The sequence below is a fragment of the Dromaius novaehollandiae genome, chromosome 11 (assembly GCF_036370855.1).
Source record: "Dromaius novaehollandiae isolate bDroNov1 chromosome 11, bDroNov1.hap1, whole genome shotgun sequence".
In the NCBI taxonomy this organism is placed as follows: Eukaryota; Metazoa; Chordata; class Aves; order Casuariiformes; family Dromaiidae; genus Dromaius; species Dromaius novaehollandiae.
In genome coordinates, this window is record NC_088108.1 from 1,372,463 (window position 1) to 1,391,312 (window position 18,850).

Genomic DNA, 18,850 nt, shown 5'->3' on the forward strand with positions numbered 1-18,850 from the left:
AGGTCACAGCAGCCTCAGTGCCTCTTTTGCCAGGGGCAGGCTCATGGCTGCTGGCTGTGCTTGTTAGGTCACAGCAGCCTGAGTGCCTCCTGGGCCAGTGGCAAGATCCTGCCTGCTGTCTGTGCCTGGGGGGTCACAGCAGACTCAGTGCCTCCGAGGCCAGTGTCAGGCTCATGGCTGTTGGCCGTGCTTGTGACGTCAGAGCAGCCTCACTGCTTCTGAGGCCAGTGGCCTGCTCATGGCTGCTGGCTGTGCTTGTAAGGTCACAGCAGCCTGACTGCCTCCTAGGTAACTCTACAGCGCCACCTGCTGGCTGTTCTTTTGAGGTCACAGCAGCCTCTGATCCTCCCAGGCCAGTGGCAGGCTCATGGCTCCTGGCTGTGCTTGGGAGGTCACTGCAACATCACTGCCTCCCAGGTCAGGAGCAGGCTCCTAGCTGCTGGCTGTGCTTGTGAGATCACAGCAGCCTCAGTGCCTCTGAGGCCAGTGGCAGGCGTATGGCTGCTGGCTGTGCTTGTGAGGTCAGAGCAGTCTCAGTGCCTCCTAGGCCAGTGGCAGGCTCCTGGCTGCTGGCGGTGATTGGGAGGTCACAGCAACCTCGGTGCCTCCTAGGTCAGTGGCAGACTCCTGGCTGCTGGCTGTGCTTGTGAGATCACAGCAGCCTAAGTGCCTCCGAGGCCAGTGCCAGGCTCATGGCTCTTGGATGTGCTTGTGAGGTCACAGCAGCCTCAGTGCCTCCGAGGGCAGTTGCATGCTCATGGCTGCTGGCTGTGTTTGGGAGGTCACGGCAGCCTCAGTGCCTCCTAGGGCGGTGGCAGGCTCCTGGGTGCTGGCTGTACTTGCGAGGTCACAGCAGCCTGAACGCCTCCTAGGCCAGTGGCAGGCTTTTGCCTGCTGGCTGTGCTTGTGAGGTCACAGCTGCGTCAGTGCCTCCGAGGTCAGTGGCATGCTCATGGCTGCTGGTTGTGTTTGGGCGGTCACAGCAGCCTGAGTGCCTCCTAGGCCAGTGGCAGGCACATGGCTGCTGGCTGTGCTTGTGAGGTCACAGCAGCCTGAATGCCTCCTAGGAACTCTACAGCGCCCCCTGCTGGCTGTGCTTGGGAGGTCACAGCAGCCTCATTGCCGCCCAGGCCAGTGGCAGGCTCATGGCTGCTGGCTGTGCTTGTAAGGTCACAGCAGCCTGAGTGCCTCCTAGGCCAGTGGCATGCTCCTGCCTGCTGTCTGTGCCTGGGGGGTCACAGCAGACTCAGTGCCTCTGAGGCCAGTGGCAGGCTCCTGGCTGTTGGCTGTGCTTGTGAGGGCACAGCAGCCTCAGTGCTTCTGAGGCCAGTGGCCTGCTCATGGCAGCTGACTGTGCTTGTAAGGTAACAGCAGCCTGACTGCCTCCTAGGTAACTCTACAGCGCCACCTGCTGGCTGTTCTTTTGAGGTCACAGCAGCCTCAGTGCGTCCCAGGCCAGTGGCAGGCTCCTGGCTGCTGGCTGTGCTTGGGAGGTCACTGCAACATCACTGCCTCCCAGGTCAGGAGCAGGCTCCTGGCTGCTGGCTGTGCTTGTGAGATCACAGCAGCCTCAGTGCCTCTGAGGCCAGTGGCAGGCGTATGGCTGCTGGCTGTGCTTGTGAGGTCAGAGCAGTCTCAGTGCCTCATAGGCCAGGGGCAGGCTCCTGACTGCTGGCGGTGTTTGGGAGGTCACAGCAACCTCGGTGCCTCCTAGGCCAGTGGCAGACTCCTGGCTGCTGGCTGTGCTTGTGAGATCACAGCAGCCTCAGTGCCTCTGAGGCCAGTGCCAGGCTCAAGGCTGTTGGACGTGCTTGTGAGGTCACAGCAGTCTCAGTGCCTCCAAGGGCAGTTTCATGCTCATGGCTGCTGGCTGTGCTTGGGAGGTCACGGCAGCCTCAGTGCCTCCTAGGGCGGTGGCAGGCTCCTGGGTGCTGGCTGTGCTTGCGAGGTCACAGCTGCGTCAGTGCCTCTGAGGCCAGTGGCAGATTCACAGCTCCTGGCTGTCCTTGTGAGGACACAGCAGCCTCAGTGCCTCCGAGGTCAGTGGCATGCTCATGGCTGCTGGTTGTGTTTGGGCGGTCACAGCAGCCTGAGTGCCTCCTAGGCCAGTGGCAGGCACATGGCTGCTGGCTGTGCTTGGGGGGTCACAGCAGCCTCATTGCCGCCTAGACCAGTGGCAGGCTCATGGCTGCTGGCTGTGCTTGTGAGGGCACAGCAGCCTCAGTGCCTCCTAGGCCAGTGGCAGGCGCCTGGCTACTGGCTGTTCTTCTGAGATCATAGCAGCCTTGGTGCCTTCTAAGTGAGCATCCAGCGCCCCCTACTGGCTGTGGTTGTGAGGTCTCAGCAACCTCGATGACTCCGAGGCCAGTGGCAGGCTCCTGGCTGCTGGCTGTGCTTGTGAGGTCACAGCAGCCTCAGTGACTCCCAGGCCAGTGGCAGGCTCCTGGCTGCTGGCTGTGCTTGTGAGGTCAGAGCAAACTCAGTGCCTCCGAGGTCAGTGGCAGGCTCCTGGCTGGGGGCTGTGCTTGTGAGGTCTCAGCAGGCTGAGTGCCCCCTAGGCCAGTTGCATGCTAACGGCTGCTGGCTCTGCTTGTGAGGTCACAGCAGCCTCAGTGCCTCCTAGGGCGGTGGCAGGCTCCTGGCTGCTGGCTGTGCTTGTGAGGTCACAGCAGCCTGAATGCCTCCTAGGCCAGTGGCAGGCTTCTGGCTGCTGGCTGTGCTTGTGAGGTTACAGCTGCCTGAGTGCCTCTGAGGCCAGTGGCATGTTCACGACTGCTGGCTGTGCTTGTGAGGTCACAGCAGCCTCAATGCCTCTTTTGCCAGGGGCAGGCTCCTGGCTCCCGGCTGTGCTTGTGAGGTCACAGCAGCCTCAGTGCCTCCGAGGTCAGTGGCAGGCTCATGGCTGCTGGTTGTGTTTGGGCGGTCACAGCAGCCTGAGTGCTTGCTACACCAGTGGCAGGCTCATGGCTGCTGGCTGTGCTTGTGAGGTCACAGCAGCCTGAGTGCCTCCTAGGCCAGTGGCAGGCGCCTGGCTACTGGCTGTGCTTCTGAGATCAAAGCAGCCTTGGTGCGTTCTAGGTGAGCATCCAGCGCCTCCTACTGGCTGTGCCTGTGAGGTCACAGCAGCTTCAGTACCTCCGAGGCCAGTGGCAGGCTCATGGCTGCTTGCTATGCTTGTGAGGTCACAGCAGCCTGTGTCCTTCTGGTGACAGTAGCTGGCTCATGGCTGCTGGCTGTGCTTGTGAGGTCACAGCAGCCTCAGTGCCTCCTAGGGCGGTGGCAGGCTCCTGGCTGCTGTCTGTGCTTGTGAGGTCACAGCTGCTTTAATGCCACCTAGGCCAGTAGCAGGTTCACGGCTGCTGGCTGTGCTTGTGAGGTCACAGCAGCCTCAGTGCCTCTTTTGCCAGGGGCAGGCTCCTGGCTGCTGGCTGTGCTTGTGAGGTCACAGCAGCCTCAGTGCCTCTTAGGCCAGTGGCAGGTTCCTGGCTGCTGGCTTTGGCTGTGAGGTCACAGCAGCCTCAGTGCCTCTGAGGCCAGTGGACTGCTCCTGGCTGCTGGCTGTGCTTGTGAGGTCACAGCAGCCTCAGTGCCTCTGAGGCCAGTGACAGGCTCATGGCTGCTGGCTGTGCTTGTGAGGTCACAGCAACGTCATTGCCTCTGAGGCCAGTGGAAGGTTCACGGCTGCTGGCTGTGCTTGTGAGGTCACAGCAGCCTCAGTGCCTCTACTGCCAGGGGCAGGCTCCTGGCTGCTGGCTGTGCTTGTGAGGTCACAGCAGCCTCAGTGCCTCTTAGGCCAGTGGCAGGTTCCTGGCTGCTGGCTTTGGCTGTGAGGTCACAGCAGCCTCAGTGCCTCTGAGGCCAGTGGACTGCTCCTGGCTGCTGGCTGTGCTTGCGAGGTCACAGCAAACTCAGTGCCCCCAACGTCAGTGGCAGGCTCATGGCTGCTGGCTGTGCTTGTGAGGTCACAGCAGCCTCATTGACTCCGAGGCCAGTGGCAGGCTCATGGATGCTGGCTGTGCTTGGGGGGTCACAGCAGCCTCAGTGCCTTCTGGGTAACTCTGCAGCGCCCCCTGCTGGCTACTCTTGGGATGTCACCGCAGCCTCAGTGCCTCCTAGGCCAGTGGCAGGCTCCAGGCTGCTGGCTGTGCTTGTGATGTCAAAGTAGCCTGAATGCCTATGAGGGCAGTGGCAGGTTCACAGCTGCTGGCTGTGCTTGTGAGGTCACAGCAGCCTCAGTGCCTCTTTTGCCAGGGGCAGGCTCCTGGATGCTGGCTGTGCTTGTCAGATCACAGCAAACTCAGTGCCTCCGAGGACAGTGGCATGCTCATGTCTGCTGGTTGTGCTTGTGAGGTCACCGCAACCTCAGTGCCTCATAGGCCAGTGGCAGGCTCATGGCTGCTGGCTGTGCTTGTGAGATAACAGCAAACTCAGTGCCTCTGAGGTCAGTTGCATGGTCTTGGCTGCTGGCTGTGCATGGGAGGTCACAGCAAACGCAGTGCCTCTGAGGCCAGTGGCAGATTCCTGGCTGCTGGCTTTGGCTGTGAGGTCACAGCAGCCTCAGTGCTTCTGAGGCCAGTGGCAGGCTCCTGGATGCTGGCTGTGCTTGTGAGGTCACAGCAGCATCAGTGCCTCCCAGGCCAGTGGACTGCTCATGGCTGCTGGCTATTCTTGTGAGGTCACAGCAACCTGAGTGCTTCCTAGGCCAGTGGCAGGCTCCTGGCTGCTGGCTCTGTGGGAACGTTACAGCAGCCTCAGTGGCTCCGAGGTCAGTTGCATGCTCATGGCTGCTGGCTGTGCTTGTGAGGTCACAGCAGCCGAAGTGCCTCCGAGGCCTGTGTCAGGCTCCTTGCTAGTGGCTGTGCTAGTGAGGTCAAAGTAGCCTCAGTGTCTCCTAGGACAGGGGAAGGCTCATAGCTGCAGGCTGTGCCTGGGAGGTCAGAGCAGCCTGAGTGCCTCCTAGGCCAGTGGCAGGCTCTTGGCTGCTGACTCTGCTTGTGAAGTCACAGCAGCCTCAGTGCCTCCTGGGTAACTCTGCAGCGCCCCCGGCTGGCTGTGCTTGTGAGGCCACAGCAGCCTCAGTGCCTCCTATGTTAGTCTACAGCGCCCACTGCTGCCTCTGCTTGTGAGGTCACAGCTGTTTGAATGCCACCTAGGCCAGTGGCAGACTCCTGGAGGCTGGCTCTGTGGGAACGTTACAGCAGCCTCAGTGGCTCCGAGGTCAGTTGCATGCTCCTGGCTGCTGGCTGTGCTTGTGAGGTCACAGCAGCCGAAGTGCCTCCGAGGCCTGTGTCAGGCTCCTTGCTAGTGGCTGTGCTAGTGAGGTCAAAGTAGCCTCAGTGTCTCCTAGGACAGGGGAAGGCTCATAGCTGCAGGCTGTGCCTGGGAGGTCAGAGCAGCCTGAGTGCCTCCTAGGCCAGTGGCAGGCTCTTGGCTGCTGACTCTGCTTGTGAAGTCACAGCAGCCTCAGTGCCTCTTGGGTAACTCTGCAGCGCCCCCGGCTCGCTGTGCTTGTGAGGCCACAGCAGCCTCAGTGCCTCCTAAGTTAGTCTACAGCGCCCACTGCTGCCTCTGCTTGTGAGGTCACAGCTGTTTGAATGCCACCTAGGCCAGTGGCAGACTCCTGGTCGCTGGTTGTGCTTGGGAGTTCACAGCAGCCTCAGTGCCTCGTAGGTTAGTGGCAAGCGCGCCTTTTGGCTGTGCTTGTGAGGTGACAGCAGCCTGAGTGCCGCCTAGGACAGTGGCAGGCTCCTGGCTGCTGGCTGTGCTTGTGAGATCACAGCAGCCTCAGTGCCGCCTAGGCCAGTGGCAGGCTCATGGCTGCTGGCTGTGTTTGGGGTTTCACAGCAGCCTCAGTGCCTCCTAGGCCAGTGGCAGGCTCCTGGCTGCTGGCTGTGCTTGTGAGGTCAAAGTAGCGTCAGTGAGTCCTAGGCCAGTGGCAGGCTCCTGGCTGCTGGCTGTGCTTGTGAGGTCACAGCAGACTCAGTACCTCTACTGCCAGGGGCAGGCTCCTCGCTACTGGCTGTGCTTGTGAGGTCACAGCAAATTCAGTGCCTCCCAGGCAGTGGCAGGCTCATGGCTGCTGGCTGTTCTTGGAGGGTCACAGCAGCCTCAGTGCCTTCTGGGTAACTCTGCAGCGCCCCCTGCTGGCTCTTCTTGGGAGGTCACCGCAGCCTCAGTGCCTCCTAGTCCAGTGGCAGGCTCATGGCTGATGGCTGTGCTTGTGAGGTCACAGCAGGCTCAGTGCCTCCCAGGCCAGTGGCAGCTTCATGGCTACTAGCTGTGCTTGTGAGGTCACAGCAGCCTCAGTGACTCTATTGCCAGCGGCAGGCCCCTGGCTGCTGGCTGTGCTTGTGAGGTCACAGCAACCTCGGTGACTCCGAGACCAGTGGTAGTCTCCTGGCTGCTGGCTGTGCTTGTGAGGTCACAGCAGCCTCAGTGCCTCTGAGGCCAGTGGCAGGCTCATGGCTGCTGGCTGTGCTTGTGAGGTCACAGCAGCCTCAGTGCCTCCTAGGCCAGTGGCAGGCTCCTGGCTGCTGGCTGTGCTTGTGAGGTCAAAGTAGCCTGAGTGCCTCCTAGGCCAGTGGCAGGCTCCTGGCTGCTGGCTGTGCTTGTGAGGTCACAGCAGCCTCAGTGCCTCTGAGGCCAGTGGCAGGTTCACGGCTGCTGGCTGTGCTTGTGAGGTCACAGCAGCCTCAGTGCCTCTTTTGCCAGGGGCAGGCTCCTGGCTGCTGGCTGTGCTTGTGAGGTCACAGCAGCCTCAGTGCCTCCTAGGCCAGTGGCATGCTCATGGCTGCTGGTTGTGCTTGGGAGGTCACAGCAGCCTATGTTCTTCGTTAGTCTACAGCTCCCACTGCTGCCTCTGCTTGTGAGGTCACAGCTGCTTTAATGCCACCTAGTCCAGTAGCAGGTTCACGGCTGCTGGATGTGCTTGTGAGGTCACAGCAGCCTCAGTGCCTCTTTTGCCAGGGGCAGGCTCATGGCTGCTGGCTGTGCTTGTGAGGTCACAGCAGCCTGAGTGCCTCTTAGGCCAGTGGCAGGTTCCTGGCTGCTGGCTTTGGCTGTGAGGTCACAGCAGCCTCAGTGCCTCTGAGGCCAGTGGACTGCTCCTGGCTGCTGGCTGTGCTTGTGAGGTCAAAGCAACGTCATTGCCTCTGAGGCCAGTGGCAGGTTCACGGCTGCTGGCTGTTCTTGTGAGGTCACAGCAGCCTCAGTGCCTCTACTGCCAGGGGCAGGCTCATGGCTGCTGGCTGTGCTTGTGAGGTCACAGCAGCCTGAGTGCCTCTTAGGCCAGTGGCAGGTTCCTGGCTGCTGGCTTTGGCTGTGAGGTCACAGCAGCCTCAGTGCCTCTGAGGCCAGTGACAGGCTCATGGCTGCTGGCTGTGCTTGTCAGGTCACAGCAACGTCATTGCCTCTGAGGCCAGTGGAACGTTCACGGCTGCTGGCTGTTCTTGTGAGGTCACAGCAGCCTCAGTGCCTCTACTGCCAGGGGCAGGCTCCTCGCTACTGGCTGTGCTTGCGAGGTCACAGCAAACTCAGTGCCTCCAACGTCAGTGGCTGGCTCATGGCTTCTGGCTGTGCTTGTGAGGTCACAGCAGCCTCATTGACTCCGAGGCCAGTGGCAGGCTCATGGCTGCTGGCTGTGCTTGGGGGGTCACAGCAGCCTCAGTGCCTTCTGGGTAACTCTGCAGCACCCGTGCTGGCTGCTCTTGGGATGTCACCGCAGCCTCAGTGCCTCCTAGGCCAGTGGCAGGCTCCTGGCTGCTGGCTGTGCTTGTGAGGTCACAGCAGCCTCAGTGCCTCTGAGGCCAGTGGCAGCTTCATGGCTGCTAGCTGTGCTTGTGAGGTCACAGCAGCCTCAGTGACTCTATTGCCAGGGGCAGCCCCTGGCTGCTGGCTGTGCTTGTGAGGTCACAGCAGCCTCAGTGCCTCTGAGGCCAGTGGCAGGCTCATGGCTGCTGGCTGTGCTTGTGAGGTCACAGCAGCCTCAGTGCCTCCTAGTCCAGTGGCAGGCTCATGGCTGCTGGCTGTGCTTCTGAGGTCACAGCAGCCTCAGTGCCTCCTAGGCAGTGGCAGACTCGTTGCTGTTGGCTGTTTTTGGGAGGTCACAGCAGCCTGACTGCCTCTGAGGCCAGTGGCAGGTTCACGGGTGCTGGCTGTGCTTGTGAGGTCACAGCAGCCTCAGTGCCTCTTTTGCCAGTGGCAGGCTCCTGGCTGCTGGCTGTGCTTGTGAGGTCACATCAGCCTCAGTGCCTCATAGGTTGGTGGCAAGCACCCCTGCTGGCTGTCCTTGTGAGATAACAGTAGCCTGAGTGCCTCGGAGGCCAGTCTCAGGCTCATGGTTGCTGCCTGTGCTTGTGAGGTCACAGCAGCCTCTGTGATTCGGAGGCCAGTGACAGGCTCCTGACTGCTGGCTGTGCTTGTGAGGTCACAGCAGCCTGAGATCATCTGCAGCCAGTGGCAGGCTCCTGGCTGCTGCCTGTGCTTGTGAGGTCACAGCAGCCTCAGTGCCTCATAGCTTAGTGGCAGGCTCCTGGCTGCTGGCTGTGCTTGTGAGGTCACAGCAGTCTCAGTGCCTCCGAGGCCAGCTACAGGTTCATGGCTGCTGGCTGTGCTAGGGAGGTCACAGCAGCCTGAGTGCCTCCGAGGCCAGTGGCAGGCTCGTAGCTACTAACTGTGCTTGTGAGGTCACAGCAGCCTCCGTGACTCCCAGGCCAGTGGCTCATTCATGGCTGCTGGCTGTGCTTGTGAGGTCCCGGCAGTTTCAGTGCCGCATAGGCCAGTGGCAGGATCCTGTCTGCTAGCTGTGCTTGTGAAGTCACCGCAGCCTCAGTGCCTCTGAGGCCAGTGGCAGGCTCATGGCTTCTGACTGTGCTTGTGAGGTCACCGCAGCCTATGTGCCTCCTAGGCCAGTGGCAGGCTCATGGCTGCTGGCTGTGCTTCTGAGGTCACAGCAGCCTCAGTGCCTCCCAGGCCAGTGGCAGGCTCCTGGTTGCTGGCTGTACTTGTGAGGTCAGAGAAAACCCTGTGCCTCCAAGGCCAGTCGCAAGCAGGCTCCTGGGTGCTGGCTGTGCTTGTGAGGGCACAGCAGCCTCAGTGCCTCATAGGCCAGTGGCAGGCTCCTGGCTGCTGCCTGTGCTTGGGAGGTCACAGCAGCCTGAGAGACTCCAAGTTAACTCTACAGCGCACCCTGCTGGCTCTGCTTGGGAGGTTACCCGAACCTAAGTGCCTCCTAGGCCAGTGGCAGGCTCCTGGCTGCTGCCTGTGCTTGTGAGGTCACAGCAGCCTCAGTGCCTCTGAGGCCAGTGGCAGGCTCCTGGCTGCTGACTGTGTTTCTGAGGTCACAGCAATATCATTGCCTCCTAGGTCAGGGGGAGGCACCTGGCTGCTGGCTGTGCTTGGGAGGTCACAGCAGCCTCAGTGCCTCCTAGGCCAGTGGCAGGCTCCTGGCTGCTGGCTGTGCTTGTGAGATCACAGCAGACTCCATGCCTCCTAGGTCAGTGGCAGGTTCCTGGCTGCTGGCTGTGCTTGTGAGGTCACAGCAGCCTAAGTGTCTCCTCAGCTTGACGATAGAGCAAACCTGCTGGCCGTGCTTGGGAGGTCACAGCAGCCTCAGTGCCTTCTGGGTAACTCTGCAGCGCCCCCTGCTGGCTGTGCTTGGGAGGTCACAGTAGCCTCATTGCCTCCTAGGCCGGTGGCAGGCGTATGGCTGCTGGTTGTGCTTGGGAGGTCACAGCAGCCTAAGTACCTCCTAGGCCACTGGCAAGCTCCTGGCTGCTGGCTGTGCTTGGGAGGTCACAGCAGCCTAAGTACCTCCTAGGCCACTGGCAAGCTCCTGGCTGCTGGCTGTGCTTGGGAGGTCACAGCAGCCTCAGTGCCTCATAGGTTAGCGGCAAGCGCGCCTGCTGGCTGTGGTTGTGAGGTCACAGCAGCCTCAGTGCTTGCTAGGCTAGTGCCAGGCTCCTGACTGCTGGCTGTGCTTGTGAGGTCACAGCAAACTCAGTGCCTCTGAGGCCAGTGGCAGGCACCTGGCTGCTGGCTGTGCTTGTGAGGTCACAGCAGCCTCAGTGCCTTCTGGGTATCTCTGCAGTGCTTCCTGCTGGCTGTGCTTGTGAGATAACAGCAGCCTCAGTGCCTGCTAGTCCAGTGGCAGGCGCATGGCTGCTCGCTGTGCTTGGGAGGTCACAGCAGCCGTAGTACATCCTAGGCCAGTGGCAAGCTCCTGCATGCTGGCTGTGCTTGTGAGCTCACAGCAGCCTCAATGCCTCATAGGTTAGTGGCAAGCGCCCCTGCAGGCTATGCTTGTGAGATCACATCAACATCACGGCCTCCTAGGCCAGGGGCAGGCTCCAGGCTGATGCCTGTGCTTGGGAGGGCATAGCACCCTCGGTGCCTCCTAGGCCAGTGTCAGACTCATGGCTGCTGGCTGTGCTTGTGAGGTCACTGCAGCCCCAGGGCCTCTGAGGCCAGTGGCAGGTTCACGGCTGCTTGCTGTGCTTGTTAGGTCACAGCAGCCTCAGTGCCTCTTATTCCAGGGGCAGGCTCATGGCTGCTGGCTGTGCTTGTCAGGTCACAGCAGCCTCAGTGCCTCTTAGATTAGTGAAAATCGCCCCAGCTGGCTGTCCTTTTGAGGTCACAAACCTGGAGTGCCTCCTAGGGCAAGTGGCAGGCACATGGTTGCTGGCTGTGGTTGTGAGATCACAGCAGCGTCTGTGCCTCGGAAGCCAGTGACAGGCTCCTGGCTGCTGGCTGTGCTTGTGAGGTCACAGCAGCCTCAGTGCCTCTGTGGCCAGTGGCAGGCTCATGGCTGCCGGCTGTGCTTGTGAGGTCACAGCAGCTGGAATGCCTCCTAGTCCAGTTGCAGACTCATGGCTGTTGGCTGTGCTTCTGAGGTCACAGCAGCCTCAGTGCCTCCCAGGCCAGTGGCAGGCTCCTGGCTGCTGCCTGTGCTTGGGAGGTCACAGCAGCCTCAATGCCTCCTAAGTAACTCTACAGCGCCTCCTGCTGGCTGTGCTTGGGAGGTCACAGCAGCCTCAGTGCCTCCTAGGCCAGTGGCAGGCTCATGGCTGCTAGCTGTGCTTGGGAGGTCACAGCAGCCTGAATGCCTAGTAGGCCAGTAGCTCGGTCATGGCTGCCGGTTGTGCTTGTGAGGTCACAGCAGCCGCACTGCCTCATAGCCCAGTGGCAGGCTCATGGCTGCTGGCTGTGCTTGTGAGATCACAGCAGCCTCCATGCCTCCTAGGTCAGTGGCTCATTCATGGCTGGGAGCTGTGCTTGTGAGGTCATAGCAGCCCCAGTGCCTCCGAGGCCAGTGGCAGGCTCCTGGCTGCTGGCTGTGCTTGTGAGGTCACATCAGCCTCAGTGCCTCATAGCTTAGTGTTTAGCGCCCCCTGCTGGCTGTGCTTGTGAGATAACAGCAGCCTCAGTGCTTCTGTGGCCAGTGGCAGGCTCCTGGCTGCTGCCTGTGCTTGGGAGGTCACAGCAGCCTCAGTGATTCCTACGTTAGTCTACAGCGCCCACTGCTGGCTGTGCTTGTGAGGTCACAGCAGCCTGAAAGTCTCCGAGGTCAGTTGCATGCTCATGGCTGCTGGCTCTGCTTGTGAGGTGATAGCAGCCTTAGTGCCTCCTAGGCCAGTGGCAGGCACAAGGCTGCCGGCTGTGCTTGTGAGGTCACAGCAGCCTCAATGCCTCCTAGGTAACACTACAGCGCCTCCTGCTGGCTGTGCTTGTGAGGTCACAGCAGCCTCAGTGCCTCCTAGGCCAGTGGCAGGCTCCTGGCTGCTAGCTGTGCTTGGGAGGTCACAGCAGCCTGAATGCCTAGTAGGCCAGTGGCTCGTTCATGGCTGCCGGTTGTGCTTGGGAGGTCACAGCAGCCTCACTGCCTCATAGTCCAGTGGCCGGCTCATGGCTGCTGGCTGTGCTTGTGAGGTCACCGCAGCCTCAATGCCTCCTAGCCCAGTGGCAGACTCCCTGCGGCTGGCTGTGCTTGTGAGATCACAGCAGCTTCCATGCCTCCTAGGTCAGTGGCTCATTCATGGCTGGGAGCTGTGCTTGTGAGGTCATAGCAGCCTCAGTGCTTCCGAGGCCAGTGGCAGGCTCCTGGCTGCTGGCTGTGCTTTGGAGGTCACAGCAGCCTCAGTGCCTCATAGCTTAGTTTTTGGCGCCCCCTGCTGGCTGTGCTTGTGAGATAACAGCAGCCTCAGTGCTTCTGTGGCCAGTGGCAGGCTCCTGGCTGCTGGCTGTGCTTGTGAGGTCACAGCAGCCTCAGTGCCTCCTAGGCCAGTGGCATGCTCATGGCTGCTGGTTGTGCTTGGGAGGTCACAGCAGCCTATGTTCTTCGTTAGTCTACAGCTCCCACTGCTGCCTCTGCTTGTGAGGTCACAGCTGCTTTAATGCCACCTAGGGCAGTAGCAGGTTCACGGCTGCTGGCTGTGCTTGTGAGGTCACAGCAGCCTCAGTGCCTCTTTTGCCAGGGGCAGGCTCATGGCTGCTGGCTGTGCTTGTGAGGTCACAGCAGCCTGAGTGCCTCTTAGGCCAGTGGCAGGTTCCTGGCTGCTGGCTTTGGCTGTGAGGTCACAGCAGCCTCAGTGCCTCTGAGGCCAGTGACAGGCTCATGGCTGCTGGCTGTGCTTGTCAGGTCACAGCAACGTCATTGCCTCTGAGGCCAGTGGAACGTTCACGGCTGCTGGCTGTTCTTGTGAGGTCACAGCAGCTTCAGTGCCTCTACTGCCAGGGGCAGGCTCCTCGCTACTGGCTGTGCTTGCGAGGTCACAGCAAACTCAGTGCCTCCAACGTCAGTGGCTGGCTCATGGCTTCTGGCTGTGCTTGTGAGGTCACAGCAGCCTCATTGACTCCGAGGCCAGTGGCAGGCTCATGGCTGCTGGCTGTGCTTGGGGGGTCACAGCAGCCTCAGTGCCTTCTGGGTAACTCTGCAGCACCCGTGCTGGCTGCTCTTGGGATGTCACCGCAGCCTCAGTGCCTCCTAGGCCAGTGGCAGGCTCCTGGCTGCTGGCTGTGCTTGTGAGGTCACAGCAGCCTCAGTGCCTCTGAGGCCAGTGGCAGCTTCATGGCTGCTAGCTGTGCTTGTGAGGTCACAGCAGCCTCAGTGACTCTATTGCCAGGGGCAGCCCCTGGCTGCTGGCTGTGCTTGTGAGGTCACAGCAGCCTCAGTGCCTCTGAGGCCAGTGGCAGGCTCATGGCTGCTGGCTGTGCTTGTGAGGTCACAGCAGCCTCAGTGCCTCCTAGTCCAGTGGCAGGCTCATGGCTGCTGGCTGTGCTTCTGAGGTCACAGCAGCCTCAGTGCCTCCTAGGCAGTGGCAGACTCGTTGCTGTTGGCTGTTTTTGGGAGGTCACAGCAGCCTCAGTGCCTCTGAGGCCAGTGGCAGGTTCACGGGTGCTGGCTGTGCTTGTGAGGTCACAGCAGCCTCAGTGCCTCATAGGTTGGTGGCAAGCACCCCTGCTGGCTGTCCTTGTGAGATAACAGTAGCCTGAGTGCCTCGGAGGCCAGTCTCAGGCTCATGGTTGCTGCCTGTGCTTGTGAGGTCACAGCAGCCTCTGTGATTCGGAGGCCAGTGACAGGCTCCTGACTGCTGGCTGTGCTTGTGAGGTCACAGCAGCCTGAGATCATCTGCAGCCAGTGGCAGGCTCCTGGCTGCTGCCTGTGCTTGTGAGGTCACAGCAGCCTCAGTGCCTCATAGCTTAGTGGCAGGCTCCTGGCTGCTGGCTGTGCTTGTGAGGTCACAGCAGTCTCAGTGCCTCCGAGGCCAGCTACAGGTTCATGGCTGCTGGCTGTGCTAGGGAGGTCACAGCAGCCTGAGTGCCTCCGAGGCCAGTGGCAGGCTCGTAGCTACTAACTGTGCTTGTGAGGTCACAGCAGCCTCCGTGACTCCCAGGCCAGTGGCTCATTCATGGCTGCTGGCTGTGCTTGTGAGGTCCCGGCAGTTTCAGTGCCGCATAGGCCAGTGGCAGGATCCTGTCTGCTAGCTGTGCTTGTGAAGTCACCGCAGCCTCAGTGCCTCTGAGGCCAGTGGCAGGCTCATGGCTTCTGACTGTGCTTGTGAGGTCACCGCAGCCTATGTGCCTCCTAGGCCAGTGGCAGGCTCATGGCTGCTGGCTGTGCTTCTGAGGTCACAGCAGCCTCAGTGCCTCCCAGGCCAGTGGCAGGCTCCTGGTTGCTGGCTGTACTTGTGAGGTCAGAGAAAACCCTGTGCCTCCAAGGCCAGTCGCAAGCAGGCTCCTGGGTGCTGGCTGTGCTTGTGAGGGCACAGCAGCCTCAGTGCCTCATAGGCCAGTGGCAGGCTCCTGGCTGCTGCCTGTGCTTGGGAGGTCACAGCAGCCTGAGAGACTCCAAGTTAACTCTACAGCGCACCCTGCTGGCTCTGCTTGGGAGGTTACCCGAACCTAAGTGCCTCCTAGGCCAGTGGCAGGCTCCTGGCTGCTGCCTGTGCTTGTGAGGTCACAGCAGCCTCAGTGCCTCTGAGGCCAGTGGCAGGCTCCTGGCTGCTGACTGTGTTTCTGAGGTCACAGCAATATCATTGCCTCCTAGGTCAGGGGGAGGCACCTGGCTGCTGGCTGTGCTTGGGAGGTCACAGCAGCCTCAGTGCCTCCTAGGCCAGTGGCAGGCTCCTGGCTGCTGGCTGTGCTTGTGAGATCACAGCAGACTCCATGCCTCCTAGGTCAGTGGCAGGTTCCTGGCTGCTGGCTGTGCTTGTGAGGTCACAGCAGCCTAAGTGTCTCCTCAGCTTGACGATAGAGCAAACCTGCTGGCCGTGCTTTGGAGGTCACAACAGCCTCAGTGCCTTCTGGGTAACTCTGCAGCGCCCCCTGCTGGCTGTGCTTGGGAGGTCACAGTAGCCTCATTGCCTCCTAGGCCGGTGGCAGGCGTATGGCTGCTGGTTGTGCTTGGGAGGTCACAGCAGCCTAAGTACCTCCTAGGCCACTGGCAAGCTCCTGGCTGCTGGCTGTGCTTGGGAGGTCACAGCAGCCTCAGTGCCTCATAGGTTAGCGGCAAGCGCGCCTGCTGGCTGTGGTTGTGAGGTCACAGCAGCCTCAGTGCTTGCTAGGCTAGTGCCAGGCTCCTGACTGCTGGCTGTGCTTGTGAGGTCACAGCAAACTCAGTGCCTCTGAGGCCAGTGGCAGGCACCTGGCTGCTGGCTGTGCTTGTGAGGTCACAGCAGCCTCAGTGCCTTCTGGGTATCTCTGCAGTGCTTCCTGCTGGCTGTGCTTGTGAGATAACAGCAGCCTCAGTGCCTGCTAGTCCAGTGGCAGGCGCATGGCTGCTCGCTGTGCTTGGGAGGTCACAGCAGCCGTAGTACATCCTAGGCCAGTGGCAAGCTCCTGCATGCTGGCTGTGCTTGTGAGCTCACAGCAGCCTCAATGCCTCATAGGTTAGTGGCAAGCGCCCCTGCAGGCTATGCTTGTGAGATCACATCAACATCACGGCCTCCTAGGCCAGGGGCAGGCTCCAGGCTGATGCCTGTGCTTGGGAGGGCATAGCACCCTCGGTGCCTCCTAGGCCAGTGTCAGACTCATGGCTGCTGGCTGTGCTTGTGAGGTCACTGCAGCCCCAGGGCCTCTGAGGCCAGTGGCAGGTTCACGGCTGCTTGCTGTGCTTGTTAGGTCACAGCAGCCTCAGTGCCTCTTATTCCAGGGGCAGGCTCATGGCTGCTGGCTGTGCTTGTCAGGTCACAGCAGCCTCAGTGCCTCTTAGATTAGTGAAAATCGCCCCAGCTGGCTGTCCTTTTGAGGTCACAAACCTGGAGTGCCTCCTAGGGCAAGTGGCAGGCACATGGTTGCTGGCTGTGGTTGTGAGATCACAGCAGCGTCTGTGCCTCGGAAGCCAGTGACAGGCTCCTGGCTGCTGGCTGTGCTTGTGAGGTCACAGCAGCCTCAGTGCCTCTGTGGCCAGTGGCAGGCTCATGGCTGCCGGCTGTGCTTGTGAGGTCACAGCAGCTGGAATGCCTCCTAGTCCAGTTGCAGACTCATGGCTGTTGGCTGTGCTTCTGAGGTCACAGCAGCCTCAGTGCCTCCCAGGCCAGTGGCAGGCTCCTGGCTGCTGCCTGTGCTTGGGAGGTCACAGCAGCCTCAATGCCTCCTAAGTAACTCTACAGCGCCTCCTGCTGGCTGTGCTTGGGAGGTCACAGCAGCCTCAGTGCCTCCTAGGCCAGTGGCAGGCTCATGGCTGCTAGCTGTGCTTGGGAGGTCACAGCAGCCTGAATGCCTAGTAGGCCAGTAGCTCGGTCATGGCTGCCGGTTGTGCTTGTGAGGTCACAGCAGCCGCACTGCCTCATAGCCCAGTGGCAGGCTCATGGCTGCTGGCTGTGCTTGTGAGATCACAGCAGCCTCCATGCCTCCTAGGTCAGTGGCTCATTCATGGCTGGGAGCTGTGCTTGTGAGGTCATAGCAGCCCCAGTGCCTCCGAGGCCAGTGGCAGGCTCCTGGCTGCTGGCTGTGCTTGTGAGGTCACATCAGCCTCAGTGCCTCATAGCTTAGTGTTTAGCGCCCCCTGCTGGCTGTGCTTGTGAGATAACAGCAGCCTCAGTGCTTCTGTGGCCAGTGGCAGGCTCCTGGCTGCTGCCTGTGCTTGGGAGGTCACAGCAGCCTCAGTGATTCCTACGTTAGTCTACAGCGCCCACTGCTGGCTGTGCTTGTGAGGTCACAGCAGCCTGAAAGTCTCCGAGGTCAGTTGCATGCTCATGGCTGCTGGCTCTGCTTGTGAGGTGATAGCAGCCTTAGTGCCTCCTAGGCCAGTGGCAGGCACATGGCTGCCGGCTGTGCTTGTGAGGTCACAGCAGCCTCAATGCCTCCTAGGTAACACTACAGCGCCTCCTGCTGGCTGTGCTTGTGAGGTCACAGCAGCCTCAGTGCCTCCTAGGCCAGTGGCAGGCTCCTGGCTGCTAGCTGTGCTTGGGAGGTCACAGCAGCCTGAATGCCTAGTAGGCCAGTGGCTCGTTCATGGCTGCCGGTTGTGCTTGGGAGGTCACAGCAGCCTCACTGCCTCATAGTCCAGTGGCCGGCTCATGGCTGCTGGCTGTGCTTGTGAGGTCACCGCAGCCTCAATGCCTCCTAGCCCAGTGGCAGACTCCCTGCGGCTGGCTGTGCTTGTGAGATCACAGCAGCTTCCATGCCTCCTAGGTCAGTGGCTCATTCATGGCTGGGAGCTGTGCTTGTGAGGTCATAGCAGCCTCAGTGCTTCCGAGGCCAGTGGCAGGCTCCTGGCTGCTGGCTGTGCTTTGGAGGTCACAGCAGCCTCAGTGCCTCATAGCTTAGTGTTTGGCGCCCCCTGCTGGCTGTGCTTGTGAGATAACAGCAGCCTCAGTGCTTCTGTGGCCAGTGGCAGGCTCCTGGCTGCTGGCTGTGCTTGTGAGGTCACAGCAGCCTCAGTGCCTCCTAGGCCAGTGGCATGCTCATGGCTGCTGGTTGTGCTTGGGAGGTCACAGCAGCCTATGTTCTTCGTTAGTCTACAGCTCCCACTGCTGCCTCTGCTTGTGAGGTCACAGCTGCTTTAATGCCACCTAGGCCAGTTGCAGGTTCACGGCTACTGGCTGTGCTTGTGAGGTCACAGCAGCCTCAGTGCCTCTTTTGCCAGGGGCAGGCTCATGGCTGCTGGCTGTGCTTGTGAGGTCACAGCAGCCTGAGTGCCTCTTAGGCCAGTGGCAGGTTCCTGGCTGCTGGCTTTGGCTGTGAGGTCACAGCAGCCTCAGTGCCTCTGAGGCCAGTGACAGGCTCATGGCTGCTGGCTGTGCTTGTCAGGTCACAGCAACGTCATTGCCTCTGAGGCCAGTGGCAGGTTCACGGCTGCTGGCTGTTCTTGTGAGGTCACAGCAGCCTCAGTGCCTCTACTGCCAGGGGCAGGCTCCTCGCTACTGGCTGTGCTTGCGAGGTCACAGCAAACTCAGTGCCTCCAACGTCAGTGGCTGGCTCATGGCTTCTGGCTGTGCTTGTGAGGTCACAGCAGCCTCATTGACTCCGAGGCCAGTGGCAGGCTCATGGCTGCTGGCTGTGCTTGGGGGGTCACAGCAGCCTCAGTGCCTTCTGGGTAACTCTGCAGCACCCGTGCTGGCTGCTCTTGGGATGTCACCGCAGCCTCAGTGCCTCCTAGGCCAGTGGCAGGCTCCTGGCTGCTGGCTGTGCTTGTGAGGTCACAGCAGACTCAGTGCCTCTGAGGCCAGTGGCAGCTTCATGGCTGCTAGCTGTGCTTGTGAGGTCACAGCAGCCTCAGTGACTCTATTGCCAGGGGCAGCCCCTGGCTGCTGGCTGTGCTTGTGAGGTCACAGCAGCCTCAGTGCCTCTGAGGCCAGTGGCAGGCTCATGGCTGCTGGCTGTGCTTGTGAGGTCACAGCAGCCTCAGTGCCTCCTAGTCCAGTGGCAGGCTCATGGCTGCTGGCTGTGCTTCTGAGGTCACAGCAGCCTCAGTGCCTCCTAGGCAGTGGCAGACTCGTTGCTGTTGGCTGTTTTTGGGAGGTCACAGCAGCCTCAGTGCCTCTGAGGCCAGTGGCAGGTTCACGGGTGCTGGCTGTGCTTGTGAGGTCACAGCAGCCTCAGTGCCTCTTTTGCCAGTGGCAGGCTCCTGGCTGCTGGCTGTGCTTGTGAGGTCACATCAGCCTCAGTGCCTCATAGGTTGGTGGCAAGCACCCCTGCTGGCTGTCCTTGTGAGATAACAGTAGCCTGAGTGCCTCGGAGGCCAGTCTCAGGCTCATGGTTGCTGCCTGTGCTTGTGAGGTCACAGCAGCCTCTGTGATTCGGAGGCCAGTGACAGGCTCCTGACTGCTGGCTGTGCTTGTGAGGTCACAGCAGCCTGAGATCATCTGCAGCCAGTGGCAGGCTCCTGGCTGCTGCCTGTGCTTGTGAGGTC